Raw genomic sequence first — 18325 nt, 5'->3', positions numbered from 1 at the left:
CTCCCCTACTGACTCCAATAGGCACCCCCGCTCCCCGACAGCCCCACCCGGAGAAGGGGGCCCCGCCAGCGGCACCACCATAGCCCGGGGGCCAGGGAGAGGCCGCAGGGCCCGCCAGCCAACCACCCACCAGGACCAACCCCCCCCCCCCCCCCCCCCCCCCCGCCCAGCCCACCCACCAAGCCTACTGGTTTTACCCCCCCCCCCAAAAAAAGTTACAAAAGTAAATAAAAATAAAAATAAATAAATAAACACAAAAATAAATAAGAGAGGGGACCCTGGCCAGTCAGCCCACACAAGCCACCCCAACCCCCACCAACCAGGAGAAACCCGCACCAGGAGACTGCACGGACCGGGACCGGGACAGGGGGCCGGACACTAGCCCACCAGAACGTCCATCCCCCCGCCCCCCACCTGTAGATTTATCCCACCCCAACAAAAACATTCAAACAACTCACCATACATTCGACAGTAGACATCCAGGCTGGGTCAGTCCTTACTCCCCCTCCTTCCCCTCCCCCCACTAGCAGAGTGCCGATCCGATAAAGGGAAAGAGCATCTGCCCTGAGATGTTAATGTCCATGCCCCCCTACTAGCTCAGCAGGCCCTGAGGCCCCCCGCGCACCAGAGGCCCCGTGCAGGGGCAAACACCCGGGCGCATGCCGGCCCAAACCCCAAGCGGCAACCCCCCCCCCCCCCGGAACCGGAACCCCCGAGGCCCCACCGGGGCCCCTGCCCGAGGGCGGCGCGCCCCAGGCGCCCAGAGCCACCCAGCGGCAGCACAGCCACCAGGTCAGTAACCCACGTCCGTCACCACCGAGCTCCCCAAGAGCGCCGCAAGCGGCAGCTGTAGGCCACCCGTAGGCCTCCCAAGCCCCTCCCAGATGGGGGCAACAGACCCCGGAGCCAGACCCACCAGACGCCCCACTCCGAGTGCCCCCAGAGCCCCAGGAACCCCTCTATCCAGCCACCATGCCCTGCGGGAAGCAACCCACCGCCCCCCATGCCACTAGGTTATGGTGCTGATCAAAGGAGCCCAAAGAGATCGGTCAGATGTGGATGCAGATGTTGTCTCAAGATTAATATGATCTAACAAAAGATCTCTATACTGATTGATACTGAGATTTTCCTTACTTTTCCAATTCATGAGGAAAGTTTTCTTTTCAATGCATAATGCAGTGAAAACCATGTGAACTAGTTTATTTTCCAGAGGGCTTTCCTCAAAATTACAGAGCAAGCAAACTGATGGAGAAGGTAAAATTTACAACTCAGGCACTTTGATAAGTCCTTACATATCTGTGTCCAGAACCTCTGGACTGGTGTGCATAACCATAACGCATGAATATAATTATCAGGATGATTGCCTTTGCAGTGTGGACAGATATTGGATTGTGCCAAACCCATCTTGAATAACCTTTGTCCTGTGTACTCTGTGAAGGATTTTGTATTGTATTAGTTGTAAATTGGTGTTACTAGTCAATTTGAAAGTTCTTAGGCATATTTGAGCCCAGAAGTTTTGTTCAAAGCTAACTGATAAATCCTCTTCCCATTTCATAATAGGAAGGGATATTGAATCATCTATTTTAGTCAGTGTCCTGTATGATTTAGACAGTAGTTTGGGAGGGGTTAAATCTAGGAACTCTGATATATTAAAATGCTTAAATTTATTTCTAATTATAGATTTAAGTTGTTCATATTCCAAGAATTTATTTTATTAATGCCATATTGCATATTTAGTTTGGCAAAATTGATGAACTCGTTTCCGTCATATAAATGTTCCAGATATACAATACCTTTATTCTTCTAGTGTGTAAAGTTTATCATTTTATTATTTTGTAGGATGTCAGGGTTATTCCAGATAGGTGTACGACTGCATGGGATAAGGGATGACTTTGTCATTTTAAGGAACTCCCACCATGCTGTCAGAGTAAAACTAATGTTGATATTTTTGAAGCATGTATGCCGTTTTATATTTGAGCTAATAAACGGCAAATCTGAAATCATGATATTATTGCACATTTCCTGTTCTATATCTAACCAAGGTTCATCTAGATAATTATTTTTTTATCCATTTATGGATGTATTGTAGCCTATTTGCTAAGTAATAGTTATGGAAGTTAGGCAAATCTAATCCTCTTCTGTCTTTACTTCAATTCAATTCAATTCAATTTCAATTAAATTTTATTTATATAGCCCCAAATCATGAAACAGGTCATCTCAAGGCACTTTACAAAATCAAGTTCAATCATATTATACAGATTGGGTCAGATTATACAGATTGGTCAAAAATGTCCTATATAAGGAAACCAGTTGATTGCATCAAAGTCCCGACAAGCAGCATTCACTCCTGGGGAACCGTAGAGCTACAGGGAGAGTCGTCTGCATTGTACATGGCTTTGCTGCAATCCCTCATACTGAGCAAGCATGAAGCGACAGTGGAAAGAAAAACTCCCCATTAACGGGAAGGAAAACCTCCGGCAGAACCGGGCTCAGTATGAACGGTCATCTGCCTCGACCGACTGGGGTTACAGAAGACAGAGCAGAGACACAACAAGAGAGACAAAAAAGCACAGAAGCACACATTGGTCTAGTAATCTGTTCTACATTAGATGGTAGTAGCGGGTGAGCCGTCTTCTCTGGATGATGTCACAGTTAACAGAACGCCAGACCAGGTGTACCTACTATGAAGAAAAAGAGAGAGAGCAAAAAGTTAAAAGCTGAAATGACGACAGTCATTTCAATGTAATACAATGCAAAACTGGAGAACAGTAGACTGAAGAACAGTAGAAATCAGTAGAGTGAGAAAATTAGACCCTGATGTCCTCCAGCAGCCTAGGCCTATCACAGCACAACTATAGAGATAGCTCAGGGTAACATGAGCCACTCTAACTATAAGCTTTGTCAAAAAGGAAAGTTTTAAGATTAGTCTTAAAAATAGATAGGGTGTCTGCCTCATAGACCAAAAATGGGAGTTGGTTCCACAGGAGAGGAGCCTGATAGTTAAAGGATCTGCCTCCCATTCTACTTTTAGAGACTCTAGGAACCACCAGCAGACCTGCAGTCTGAGAGCGAAGTGCTCTGTTAGGAACATACGGGGTAATCAGAGCTCTGATATATGATGGACCTTGATTATTAAGGGCTTTATACGTTAGAAGGAGAATTTTAAATTCTATTCTTGATTTAACAGGAAGCCAATGAAGGGAAGCTAAAATTGGAGAAATATGATCCCTCTTGTTGATTTTCATCAGAACTCTTGCCGCAGCATTTTGGATCAGCTGAAGACTTCGAACTGCATTTTGTGGACTTCCTGATAGTAAAGAATTACAATAGTCCAGCCTTGAAGTAACAAATGCATGGACTAGTTTTTCAGCATCACCCCTGGACAGAATGTTTCTAATTTTGGCGATATTCCGGAGGTGAAAAAAGGAAACTCTGGAAACCTGTTTAATATGGGATTTAAATGACATGTTTTGGTTGAAAACAACACCAAGATTTTTAACTTTATTACCAGAGGCCAAGTTAATGCCATCCAGATTAAGTGATTGATTAAGAACTTTATTTTTTGAAGACTCTGGCCCAAAGATTACAACTTCTGTCTTGTCAGAATTTAAATGCAGGAAATTTAAAGTCATCCAGCTTTTGATGTGATCAAGAGATGACTGCAGTTGAAGTAACTGATTGGATTCATCAGGATTTATGGATAAATATAGCTGAGTGTCATCAGCATAACAGTGGAAATTAATCCCATGCTGTCTGATAATTTTGCCAATCGGAAGCATATATATAGTAAATAGTATTGGTCCAAGGACTGAACCCTGTGGTACTCCACAAGTGACCCTAGAGTTTGAGGAAGATTTATTATTAACATGAACAAACTGGAATCTGTCCGACAGATAAGATTTAAACCAGCCTAATGCTTTTCCCTTAATCCCTACAGTATGTTCAAGTCTTTGTAGGAGAATATTGTGATCAACTGTATCAAATGCAGCACTGAGATCTAACAGGACAAGTATAGACACAAGTCCATTATCTGAGGCCATGACAATATCATTGGTGACCTTCACCAGAGCTGTTTCAGTGCTATGATGAGCTCTAAAGCCTGACTGAAACTCCTCAAGTAGGTCATTACTTTGTAAATGTTCACATAGTTGATTAGCAACTACTTTCTCAAGAATTTTAGATAAGAAAAGAAGATTAGATATAGGTCTTGTTAGGATATCAACAAGGTCAAGTGGAACGAGCTGTTTATCCCAGAACTGCATGGCACACTTAGATGGCACTGACCCAAAAGATTGGCACATATCTATCAGATACCACCCTGGAGGTGACGCAGCTTCCCTGCTGATGTCACAGTTTGGATGTGTACCGCCCTTGTATAGGTGTGTCCCGAGATCCCTTTATAATGTTTGCGTGATGAGCACTCGAGGCCTCCTGCCGATCAGGGGCCCATCAGCGCTGGTGTGACTGTAACTATTTCTCTGTCTTTACTTAGATAAAATATAACTAAAAGCATACTTGTCTGTTTTATGCGTCCTACATTCAAGGTAAAAAGTAAGTGGGAGTCGCCTGACTGGGTAAAACGAACTGGGTCCACCGAGGGTGCTTCACCGTAGTCACGGCACGGTGAAACAGTAACAAAATGGTGTTTCCACCCGGACCCAAAAGGCGGCATACCACCTTCCGTTTTCCGGCCAGGACGTCATTCCGGAAGAAAAACACACACAGCCCGCGGCCGCAAAAAAGGTAAGGAGATTTCATTCATCTCCTAGTGTCTTTTTCTTCCTGGAGGGCCGACTTTTTGTACTCCTAAAGGCAGAGAAAAGTTGAGGATAATTGTTTGCAAACGTGTCGATAATCGATAAGAATTTGGGATTTGCGTGCGGTCACAGAGGTGAGAGTCCGGGAATCCTTGGCCAGGGTTCCGAAAATACTGTGCACCTTGAGAATTTAGGGTTTAAAAGGTCCCCTTGTTAGGCACAGAGGAAAATACGTGTTCCTCTGTGCGTAGCATAAAAGCGGCCATTCTGACAGACACGCCTGTACGCGTGGCTTCTTAAACATCGTGTAGCCTAGAAAATGTGGGTTTAGAGCTCCCTTATTTTCCGCGAGGACGAACATAAAAATCTTCGTCTTTGCGGTAATATAAAAGCAGCCTTTTTCGAAAAACGAGCGCGTATGAGACTGAGAACACGCGTGGCTTCTAAAACATCGTGTAGCCTAGAAATTGTGGGTTTAGAGCTCCCTTATTTTCCGCGAGGACGAATATAAAAATCTTCGTTTTTGCGGTAATATAAAAGCAGCCTTTTTCGAAAAACGAGCGCGTATGAGATTGAGACCGGAGGTACCTACAGAGTTAACTAAAGATTGGCCAGAGAGAGTGTGAGTGTGTATGTGTGTGTGTGTGTGTGTGTGAGACACGTTATTGTCATTGAGCCGTGGAAGTGAAGTGAAGGGTAAGGGCCTTCTCATCCTGAGTACACTGGCTCATTGAAACTGCCGTGTAAAAACACAATAATAAGGCATATAGGAACATAATAAGTTTTGGTGTCTGAGAGATAAAAAATAAGCTCTCATTGGACCGGGGTCAGGACGCTGTCCCAGCAGGTTGGCCAAGACGTGCGAGTGCTGGAATGGCTGAGAATCAGGCAGAAAATGAGCTCCAGGGGGGTTCTTTAGGAACACTGCTGGAGACAGGAAAAAGGAGCATAATGGCAAGCTTCCCACACAGAGATGCTGAAAACCATTTAAAACAATTTGAGGAGTGGTGTGAAAAAATGAGGAGAGACGGGGTTTTTGGTGATACAGAAGGGTCACCACCAGAGGCCAAAATGTGCACTTACTATTTACAGATGTTAAAAAATAGATTAGCCCTAGCACAAGTAGAAACGGGTGATGCAGGTGAGTTTGCTCGAGAAAAATGCCAAAAAGAGGAAATCAAAATAGCAGGCTTGATAAAACTAACTGAACATTATTTCAGCATTTGCTTCTCAGGCCTCGACAAACAACAAGAGAGTGAAAATCTGCAGGGGGTAAGGGAATCATCTTCTTTCAAACAAGAAGGTAAGTACACAACTATGCAAAACAATCTGCATGGTGATAAGGGAGAACTGTTATCCAAGGCCAGGAGTGTGGTGACTTCATCAGACCCTTCGGTGCAGGTGCCTGGTATGGTGTTATGTGGGGGACAGATAAGCTGTGACGTAAGACCCAGATGTAACCTGCATTCTAGCGAAACTGATCTTTCTTTACCTGCAACAAAACAAAGTGTGCAACTGCCATTGTTTCAGACTCACAGTGCTACAGGACAGGTGAATGCAGCTGTTTACAGCCCTCTTTCATGTGCTGACAACGTTCATCTGAGGCACATGTTCCCTGATCCCAGAAAAGGGGCGCACTTTTGGATCAAAGCATTCGTGGAGACTTTAAGCGGGTATGTATTGGCTATTGGTGATGTGAGGACTGGCTTATCAGCATACCTGGAACCACAAGAGGTACATGCGGTTGAAGTCTCTGCTGGAACGGACGTACTAGGAACAGCTGCCCCTCTGGCCCCGGTGGCACGGCAACTTTGGAGCACACTGAGGGCGTTTTATCCGGTAAGTACGGATTCTGCCCTTTTAAACGACACTACACGTTGTGCAGGGGAGTCGGCTTCAGCATATGTGAACAGAATGTTGAAAGTTTGGGAAAATCACACAGGCTTTTGCCCGTTATCAGTCACGCTGCAGCAACTCTTTAAACAAGCAATGTTAAAGGGCCAGGTACAGGATGTTAAGCAGAACATGTATAGAATGGTTGCGAGTTATGATATGCCTTTAGATCAATGGATGGCAGCTTTGGTTCATCAGCTGGATATAGATGATAAAAACATGAAGCAACTTAGCAGTGATATACAGAACTTAAAACAACAACTCGTAGCTGAACAGCTACAACAGCTGAGAGACAATCAAAGTAAAAGGAGGAGGAAGAAGAAGAATGTTGCAAAAGCTCAGATGGTTATGGCCCCGACACCTGTGTTTGGTTCAGACCAGTTTGTGGGATCCCTCCCTCCAGAAGTACCATTTCAGATGTATCAGAGTCCTCCATGGGGACAAATTCCCAGCAGAGATACACAGCAGTACAGAAATCATAGAAAGGGACCAACCAAAGGTTATGATGTGCCCTTGTGCTGGACGTGTGGTTACCCAGGGCATTTTGAAAGAAGCTGCCCTAACCGTCGTTAGGATCTGACCAGCCCTTCCTCCCTGTCAGAAGTAAAGGCCTGCGTGTGTTTGTTTGTCTGAATGTCGTCAGTTTCTATGTATCTGTATGTATGTAACTGTATGTAACTGTACGTATGTATGTGTCGTTTGTAACTAAACGTTCTTCTGTGTGAATTAATTAATTCGGTTAAAAATTATTGTTCATGGTTTCAAAATGATCATTTGTTTTGGGAGAACTGCAGCTCCGTAATTCAAATGACATTTTGAGCATGGACTAGGTTAACAAAAAGGTAAAAGTAAGAGAGATTTAAATAACAAAGTTTGTTTTTTTTTAACATTAAATATCTGGGCAAATTAAATTGTTACACTGAGATATGCTAACGTGTCTTAAACAGAAAATATCCCAGGGCTGTAAGAAATACTTGGGACTGGGGATAAAAGTTTTTGTTGTTTGGAGCTTAAATATGCAGTACAGCAACCAGAGGCGGTAGGGCTGTATTCAGTTATGCTATTAGATTGTGCTTGGCTTGTGTTTGTCAATGAATTCATGACAGCTGAAATAATAACAGAGAAAAAGCTTTTATATTGTAATTTTAGAACATTAATAAAATGGCAAACAGCATATGGGGAGCATATGGGAGAATGTTTGGGAGAAAAGGATTTTACAGCTGCCTAAAAAGAAGAATTTAAGAGCACTAAGATATACATGATTTTTGATTTAAATAGATGAGACAAACTGCTTTAAACAGACTGTATGGGACTAAATATGGTTGCTTTTCTAAGGGTTCTGTATTAATTTATTTTATTTCTTTTTACTGGGGATTTGAATGCAGCTAATGAGAAATTTTGAGAAGTATCACAAGGCCACATTAAGCATGTCATCAGTTACAAAAGAATCTGATGTTATTAGTTATGCTGAGCTGAGGCAAGCCTCAGAGGGTCAGTTTAATCTGAAACAGGACAATAGATATAATAAACAAATCTGACCATGATGTAAACATCTGAATGTTATGGCAAGGCTGGGTCTGTGTGTTCTGGCCTGGGGGCACGAAAACTATGTCAGAGGGAAAAAATAAAATAAAGCCACCTTCTCAGTGTGCTGAATTACGGAGAAAACTCTTATCATGTATAGAAAAACACCAGAAGCTCAAAACACTGAAAGAGAAAATGGTTGCTTTAAAGTTTCACCCTTGACCATTTAAGATTGAAAAGCACTAATAACTAAGTTTGCATGATCGAAAGAGCTAGAAAGAAATCAAAAGAATGCTATAAGATATTGGAACACACATAATGCACGCTTTGGGAGACTTTTTACTTTCGGGTTTTTATTGTTTTGTGTATTTTGATTATTTCTTTGTTAAATGATTCCTTTGCCTTAATTTTTACATCACCAGCGGCAAAAAAGTGACAAAATTTAAGGTTGTTCGGCAGATAATTTAAGAAAAGGAGAAGTTTTAATACAAAATGATGAAAGTAAAGGAACGAGAGATTCCTACCTCCCCTGGACCAACCAAGAACTTAGACACATCACGTTAAGAACCAAGACACTAGAAAGACCAGGTTTTCTTTTGTCACCTAATACACTAACAGAATTGTTTTTCTCTGAGTTACTTCTTTCAGATGATGTGAGATGAAACTGTAAAGCCACCTTGTTCCAACAGAAGTCTCTGGAAAGTGAGCTCTTTCAGGCCGTATGGTAAGAAGTCATGATCTAAAATGGACGTGCAGGGATTGACAAAAGTGACCAAATTATGCTAAGTTTAACAAACTTATGACAGGTAATATCGAGACCTTCTAGGCAAGGCAAGGCAAATTTATTTATAAAGTACAATTCAGTATTCAGTATCCTTCTAGAGGTAAGAAGGTGGCTTTGGAAATTGTTAATACCCCTGCTGCCCTCTCTACTGACTCACATTAACATTTCTATCCTGTTTTCTGCTTTTTTCTTGCAAGGAAACCTGGTCATATATAATTGGAATGTGCTAACGGAGAGATTTTAGTCTCTTTTTAGGCATTCTCAGAGACAGGTTAGTACGGTGCCACAGTGGTCCAGGGGACGGAGAAAAAGGTGATGTACTTGACTCCTGCCTAATCCAGTTTTTAATCAAATTTTGAAAGAAAAAAAAAAAAAAAAAAAAAAATCAGTAATTTTTGCAGAAGCTGCATAGAGGTTTAATGGGGAATGTGATGCTACAAAGTTAAGAGAAATGTTTTTTATCAATGAACTTATACAAAGAGGTCGAACTGTCTGTAAAATATTTTGCTTGGATAAATTTTTAAGGGATCAAGATCTGGGGTAAAGGTGAAAAACTTCAAGAATAATTTTGTTTTAGAGGGAACGATGTGGTTGATTCTTGTAATTTTTGTTTTGATTTTTTTCTTTTCAACTTATTTACACTACACTACGGATGAAGATGGACAATTCTTGTATTAGACAATTTGATTTTGGACGAAATCCATATTGGCAAAATGCTGGCAGAATTCTTGTGGTTTCAGACACAACGATGGGAGAAAGAAGATTCATGGACAATGCTCGTCCCGGAACGATGTTCTGGTGCTGAACTGAGACATGAGGACTGAAAATGGACAACTAATTGCGGGGACAAAGACAGAGGCATCGGATAACCTTCAATGGACCGCAACACGAAACAAAGATGAGTTGGCAGACACCCCTTCTGCATTTCACATCAGATTTTCCTGCACATAATTAAAACACGAAACACACATTAGAAACATACACATTGGCGGATGCGCTTAGAAGAAAACTTTCAGATTAAAAGCAATCAAGATTATTATTAAACCCCTAGGATGTTAATTGTTTTAAGTCAGAGCTGTTATTAGCGAGCGATAAGAGGGTCAAACGCATTCGGACAAGTGGTACTGGTCTGGAAACAAAGCTGGTAGAGATTTTGGGCCGCTAATAAGAAGGATTTTCTTTTACTTTTCTAACAAAGTTTTTATTTAAATCATTTAAAATACATATAGATATGTTTTGGAATTTTATTAACCCCACAGGGGGTTTTGAATAAGATTCAAAGAGGCACCTTTAAGATACAATAAGCTTCATAAAATACATCATGCATGAGAAGAAATAGGGGGAACCGCTAAAAGACATCCATTTTGCACCAAAATATTAAGTTACGGGATGAGAGCATAGAGCAGCTTAAGTAATTATGCTAAACCTAAAAGGTTTGACAACTTATATTGGGGATTACATAGAGGGGCCGTTTAAAAGTAAAAGGAATATCGATAAGAACAATGTATGCTATTACATCAATGGGCGATAATTATGATCATTAAAAAACTAGTGGGCGAAAAAGTTAAAGTAGGCATTACAGCAACAGTTAATAGCATAAACGAATGACCTAACGAGTGAGCAAGCTAATTTTTCAATATAAGCAGAATAAACTCTAAACCTTTTAACCTTGTTCAACCGAAGGATAAATTGTGAGCACAACATTTACTGGGTATCTTAAAGTAAGCAGAGGCGCAACTAAGAAATTAATTATTAGGATGTAAAGCAACACAAAGGTTAAGGACTTAAATGGATAAAACGGGAAGTTTAGAATAATAATGCCTTATTCTAATAAATAACTTGGGTAAATTAGGATTAAAGCACCAATGTAAATAGTTTGGAATTGTACGCAGTTACCTAAAAGGTGTGAGGAGACTTAACAACTATCTGTTTGAACACAAAATAGCACAATAGTTGTTCTTTAACTAAATGTTAAAACATCCAGAAGAAAAGAACACATAAACATAGTTTAGCCATCTATTAACCTAGTGGTCTTTTAGACCAGGATAATCTAACGATCGTCCTCTTGTACATGCAGAAAAGTAATGAGGTCAATTAGATTAGTTGGACATTTGGAATCTGGTCAGGACAGCAGAAGCGACTCCTGGACACAAGATGATGAGGAAGGATAACAGCTTCAACATGATATCAATGCATGAAGGTTGGCTCTGAGGAACATCAGAGCTGCAATGGCATCAGACAGTGACACTCCTGCTGTGATAGAGAGCATCTTGAAAAGAACTATGCATGACTGCTTTGCTTCACAGGTGATGGAATTCAACTGCAAGGTTTCACGAACATGACATGGAGAGGTTGGCGTTCAGGAAACGCACCTAGAACACACTCTTGGACTCTTTGGGGTAAATGGGCTCTAAAGGGGGACACTTAACAGGAGAGAAACTGAAAGCCTGGGCTTACGACAAGGGGACATTTCACAGACAGGGGGTGTGGGACACCCAGGAATGGCTGCTGTGGTTTGAAAATGTCAGAGATTTGTCGCAGGTGGTGGAGTGTTTCGATGACCCAGGCGCTTGGAACAAAGGAGACGACGTCGTGTTCCCACAGGGATTACCTGTAACCTAACACTGACTGTGAACAATTTTATGTTTGGGTTTGCTGGGGTTGCCAGAAGGAGCATCGGAGATGACTTTCTCTATCCTGACCAGGTTCACACTTAAAATGCAAAGAACAAAATTATAGAGGCCAAAACAAATACGGACATAGAGAAGTGTTTATACAAAGAATTCCACTATTCGTCAATTTAAGGTGCAGATACTAAGGCTAAACAAAGAATTAGAAGAAGGGCAAAACTTAAAGCTGATCATTTACCAACGGGTGGTCAATATTTAAGAGGGTTTAAAGGAACTGCACAATTTCTTCAATAATCACAACAGACAGTGATTGATGAAACAAAAAAGCAAATTCTAGAATGGGAATTTTTAATCTGCTGGGACAAGACGGTGCAAACATAAAATAAGGATTTATAGATCACTAGGTGATATAAGTTAACAAAACACAGATCCTAAATTTGGACAAACTGTAGAAAAAGCAACAGTAGTAATAATGGATAAATGTATGAGAATGTAAGAAAATCACTCGGAGTAATGTCTGCTTAAGGTTTTTCAAGGATAAACTAAACACATGAGAACAAGAACTAGATACTTGTTAAAGGGTTGATTTACTTGGGGATAAAATTATGCTTGGATGTATTATCAATTAAACTAATGTTGAAAGACTGAAAAAGGTTTAAAGACCTAGAGCAGTATGGAGCTACTTACATGGTCAGGGGGCGATGTGTCTAATAAGCAACAATGAGTTACTGCTCACAGCATATTACAGTTTAAAGGTTTGTTTCAAACAAGATTCAAACAGGGGGACATAAGATAAAACCAGGGTCGCTTACAAAAGCTGTGTGTTAAAACAAGCAGAAGTGATTAAAAAAATCAAGAATTAATGGGGTTAGAATTGCTCTTCGAGTCAGGTGAAGGGCGCATTCAACTACAAGTCTTTTGGGTTGATGCACGTCAAGCTGAAAGTGATTCACAGAACTACTTCCTGTCTCCGCCCTGGGCTACACCCACTTCCTGAATAGCAACCAATCACAACTCCGTGTGGGCGAGGGGCATGCACACACTTCCTTTCTCTTAGCAGAGCTTTTCAAAATAAGACAAGAAGTACATAGGGCTGCTTCTTATTAATATCACAACATTATTCTGCAAATATATATAGTGGAGCTTTCTTTTACAAACTTAAGGGTTTTTCTGTTGGACTTTTTAGAAAAATGTGAAGTATTTTGCAGCTGGTTCAGTAAGAAGTTTCTGAAAGGTTTTAATACAATTCCTTGTGTGCTAAATAAATTGAGATAAACTAGTCACAGTAGCCATGAAACATATGATGATAAATTTCTATTGCAGAGATTGTTCAACTGTTGGACAATTGTAAGGTGAGACACACATGGGAAAGAATTATAGAGAAATGCTGCTGCAGATAACGTTGAACTTTCAGATTTTTCTTTTATATAAGAGTAATGCAAGATCTAATGATTACAGTAAAGGAGGTTAAGCTAAGAGCACAATAATTGTGAACGGAAATATCTGGATGTGAAAGTGTTTGAAGAAGGTAAATGTAAAAAGGATTGGGAGTCTTGATAAGAACACTAATTACACCTTGTTTCTGTTATCCAACAGTAAACAAGGCCTGGTGTCTGCCAACCATCTCAACAGAGCATTTTACTGGGGATAAAATGCTTATTGCCTAAAAAAGGACAGGACTCTCATTACCATCCAACTAAATCGTTTTTGTCCATGCGGAGGAACCAAGAAAAGGACTGGGGATGAAGAAGCCAGAGACCTCTGATTCCTTATTCTTCAACGGGAGGAGTTGCCTGAAGAGACCCTAAGCGCGATTAGATTATTTTCTGCCTTGTGCCTGAATGGCCTGAAGGCTTCCTTAACTTTGCGTTATTGACGTACAGACTCTTTTTATATCACAAAACTGATTTTTTCCTTTCTCTTCTCCACTGACTTCCATCACCATGTTTGATTTTATGTGTTATGATGTTTATACTGTGATGTTGCATTATGATGATCGCTATGGCTTTATGACTAAGAATGGAAACTCTCTGTTACAGACACACACACCAAGACCTGCAGTTCTTGCTAACTTTTTGCTTTGTTATATAGAGAACCAGGATCTGATGGCTATCACAGATCCATAAGTTACTCGGTAAGGCTAATTTCTAGATTCAATACAGGGTGTCTTCTCGCTCAGATTGGCCCAGAGTGGGAGTGCCCTTGACTGGGGCTCCATCACTTTTTTGCCATTTCTTAGAGATGGTTTTTTGTGATGAAGACTCAGCCTGCCCTCTGATGCCCCCTACTGGTACTCTTGGATTTGTGTGGTATGAAGGCGATGGATCGTTGTCCATAGGAATGGAGAGTGGAGGACCGAGTAGGAGGTTTCTTGGGGTGGGGGTAGAGTAGACGAATTTGGCCTTGATTAAGGTACATCTTTAGCTTATATAGTCTAAAGTAAACTTAAAATAATGTGCGCATAGGAACCTAAAACAGGCCTAGCTCGAATAGTTGAACCCTAAATTGTAGATAAAATGCTTGGACTGTGGGCTTGAGTAAAAAATGCTGAATTATGAAGTATTCATGCTGATTGATGCTAAGATGTTTCCATTGTGGTTTGTCCGGCCCTTTTCTTGGAACTATTTTCGTTGTGATGTGCCTTTGGGGCACACCAACAGGGGGGGCTAACGGACAACTGGACTGTTTTTACAAAGTGCTTTTCAGTCACACCAGCAGAGACTGTGTGACCCCAGAGACTGAACCGCACTATCGACTGCCGTGGAGATCACAGATGGATGGACTCTGGAAGCCGGAAGCTGACGTGATTGGATTGCTTGGACTGGACGGAATGACCGACTGTTCTGGGAGAGGGACAGACTGAGAGCTGTCGTTCCACTGGTTGATCATCTTTGGTGATGTGCCATAATGACACATCATCAGGGGGACTGTTAGGATATCAACAAGGTCAAGTGGAACGAGCTGTTTATCCCAGAACTGCATGGCACACTTAGATGGCACTGACCCAAAAGATTGGCACATATCTATCAGATACCACCCTGGAGGTGACGCAGCTTCCCTGCTGATGTCACAGTTTGGATGTGTACCGCCCTTGTATAGGTGTGTCCCGAGATCCCTTTATAATGTTTGCGTGATGAGCACTCGAGGCCTCCTGCCGATCAGGGGCCCATCAGCGCTGGTGTGACTGTAACTGTTTCTCTGTCTTTACGTAGATAAAATATAACTAAAAGCATACTTGTCTGTTTTATGCGTCCTACATTCAAGGTAAAAAGTAAGTGGGAGTCGCCTGACTGGGTAAAACGAACTGGGTCCACCGAGGGTGCTTCACCGTAGTCACGGCACGGTGAAACAGTAACAGTCTGTAATTTACTAACTCATCTTGATCAATAGATGGTTTCTTAAGTAAAGGTTTATTAACAGCTACTTTAAAAGCCTGTGGTACATATCCATTTACCAAGGATAGATTAATCATGTCTAAAATAGGACCACTGATCAGAAGGAATACCTCCTTAAACAACTTGGTTGGGATTGGGTCTAACATACAGGTAGAAGGTTTAGCTGAAGCTAAAATTTTAGATAGCTCAGAAAGCTCTACTGCTTTTAAACAGTTCAGACACTGCGCAGGTTCTAAGGATTCCTCCAATGCTGCCTCACTTACTGAGGACGAGGTAATCATGTTTGGGAGGATGCCAATTATTTTATTTTTAATGGAATCAATTTTATTTATGAAGAATCCCATAAAATCATTACTGCTAAGAGCTAAGGGAATGGATGGATCAACAGAGCTGTGGCTCTGGGTAAGTTTTGCAACTTTACTGAAGAGAAATCTAGGATTATTCTTATTCTCAATTAATGATGAAAAATATGCTGCTCTAACTCTGCGGAGGGTCTTGTTATACAACAATAGACTGTCCCTCCAGATTAGGTAGGATTCCTCTTGGTGTGTAGAGTGCCATTTTCTCTCCAATTTCCTAACATTGTGCTTCAAGGAACGCAGCTCTGAATTAAACCAAGGAGCCAGCTTCCTGTGAATAATCACCTTCTTTTTCAAGGGAGCTACATTGTCTAATGCAGAACGCAATGACGAAGTCATACCGTTTACAAAGACATCTATTTGTGAATTGGAAGAAACAACATTGCTGCCATCTACAGGGCATTTCTGCAATACGGAGGATATTAAAAAGGGGACAGACTCTCTAAGTTTTGATACAGCATTATCCGATAAAGATCTACTATAATGGAACCCTCTTTTGCGGGTGGAGAACTCACTTAGATTAAACTCAAATGTTATTAAAAAATGATCAGATAGAACAGGGTTGTGAGGAAATACTGTTATTTCTTCACAATCAATGCCATATGTCAGCACAAGGTCTAAAGTATGGAGCCAAGAGTGCATCGGTTTATGCACATTTTGAGCAAAACCAATTGAATCTAGGATAGTTTTAAAGGCTACACTAAGGTTATCACATTCTGTGTCAACATGGATGTTAAAATCACCCACTATAATAACCTTATCAGTATTTAACACCAAAGCAGATAAGAAATCTGATAACTCATCCAAAAACTGAGTGTAAAGGCCTGGTGGACGATACAAAACAACAAACAGAAGAGGTTTTATTGCTTTGCAGTTTGGATGAGGGAAACTAAGGGTTAAAGGTTCAAAAGAAATGTAGTTATTAATTGGCCTGGGACTAATTAATAAATCAGACTGAAAGATGGTTGCCACTCAATTTTCAATTCAATTCAATTCAATTTTATTTATATAGCGCCAAATCATGAAACATGTCATCTCAAGGCACTTTACAAAGTCAAGTTCAATCATATTATACAGATTGGGTCAGATTATACAGATTGGTCAAAAATGTCCTATATAAGGAAACCAGTTGATTGCATCAAAGTCCCGACAAGCAGCAGTCACTCCTGGGGAACCGTAGAGCCACAGGGAGAGTCGTCTGCATTGTACATGGCTTTGCTGCAATCCCTCATACTGAGCAAGCATGAAGCGACAGTGGGAAGAAAAACCACCCATTAACGGGAAGGAAAAACCTCCGGCAGAACCGGGCTCAGTATGAACGGTCATCTGCCTCGACCGACTGGGGTTACAGAAGACAGAACAGAGACACAACAAGACAGACAAACAAGCACAGAAGCACACATTGATCTAGTAATCTGTTCTACATTAGATGGTAGTAGCGGGTGAGCCGTCTTCTCTGGATGATGTCACAGTTAACAGAACGCCAGACCAGGTGTACCTACTATGAAGAAAAAGAGAGAGAGCAAAAAGTTAAAAGCTGAAATGACGACAGTCATTTCAATGTAATACAATGCAAAACTGGAGAACAGTAGACTGAAGAACAGTAGAAATCAGTAGAGTGAGAAAATTAGACCCTGATGTCCTCCAGCAGCCTAGGCCTATCACAGCACAACTATAGAGATAGCTCAGGGTATGAGCCACTCTAACTATAAGCTTTGTCAAAAAGGAAAGTTTTAACATTAGTCTTAAAAATAGATAGGGTGTCTGCCTCACGGACCAAAACTGGGAGTTGGTTCCACAGGAGAGGAGCCTGATAGCTAAAGGATCTGCCTCCCATTCTACTTTTAGAGACTCTAGGAACCAGCAGCAGACCTGCAGTCTGAGAGCGAAGTGCTCTGTTAGGAACATACGGGGTAATCAGAGCTCTGATATATGGTGGAGCTTGATTATTAAGGGCTTTATACGTTAGAAGGAGAATTTTAAATTCTATTCTTGATTTAACAGGAAGCCAATGAAGGGAAGCTAAAATTGGAGAAATATGATCCCTCTTGTTGATTTTCATCAGAACTCTTGCCGCAGCATTTTGAATCAGCTGAAGACTTCGAACTGCATTTTGTGGACTTCCTGATAGTAAAGAATTACAATAGTCCAGCCTTGAAGTAACAAATGCATGGACTAGTTTTTCAGCATCACTCCTGGACAGAATGTTTCTAATTTTGGCGATATTCCGGAGGTGAAAAAAGGAAACTCTGGAAACCTGTTTAATATGGGATTTAAATGACATGTCTTGGTCGAAAACAACACCAAGATTTTTAACTTTATTACCAGAGGCCAAGTTAATGCCATCCAGATTAAGGGATTGATTAAGAACTTTATTTTTTGAAGACTCTGGCCCAAAGATTACAACTTCTGTCTTGTCAGAATTTAAATGCAGGAAATTTAAAGTCATCCAGCTTTTGATGTCATCAAGACATGACTGCAGTCGAAGTAACTGATTGGATTCATCAGGATTTATGGATAAATATAGCTGAGTGTCATCAGCATAACAGTGGAAATTAATCCCATGCTGTCACTCCTCCTCCTCTTCCCACAGATCTGGGAATGTGGAAATTTGGAGGGAGTTGACTCATTTATACTAATGTAGTCCTCTTGTAGCCAGGTTTGTGTGAGACAAAACAAATCAATCTGTTTATCAGAAATCAATTCGTTAACTAACAAAGTCTTTGGAGGGAGAGACCTTATATTTAATAGACCACATTTAATTGTTTTATTTTTAGGTTCAAGGTGAACCGTGATGATTTTTATTAGGTTTTTATGATTTGTTCCTTTTAGATAAGTTTTTGATCTGTTAAGTTTTGGCCGTGGGAAAGACACCGTCTCAATAGGATAATGGATGGGTAACAGTACAGAAGCTGCAGAGAGGTGTGTTAAACTACTGCTCTGCTTCCTGGTCTGGACCCTGGGTTGTCAGCATTTAGGAGAA

This window comes from Fundulus heteroclitus, unplaced genomic scaffold (genome assembly GCF_011125445.2).
Source record: "Fundulus heteroclitus isolate FHET01 unplaced genomic scaffold, MU-UCD_Fhet_4.1 scaffold_98, whole genome shotgun sequence".
NCBI classification, from domain to species: domain Eukaryota; kingdom Metazoa; phylum Chordata; class Actinopteri; order Cyprinodontiformes; family Fundulidae; genus Fundulus; species Fundulus heteroclitus.
The sequence above is the reverse complement of the archived record's forward strand: the minus strand, read 5'-3'. Positions refer to the sequence as shown.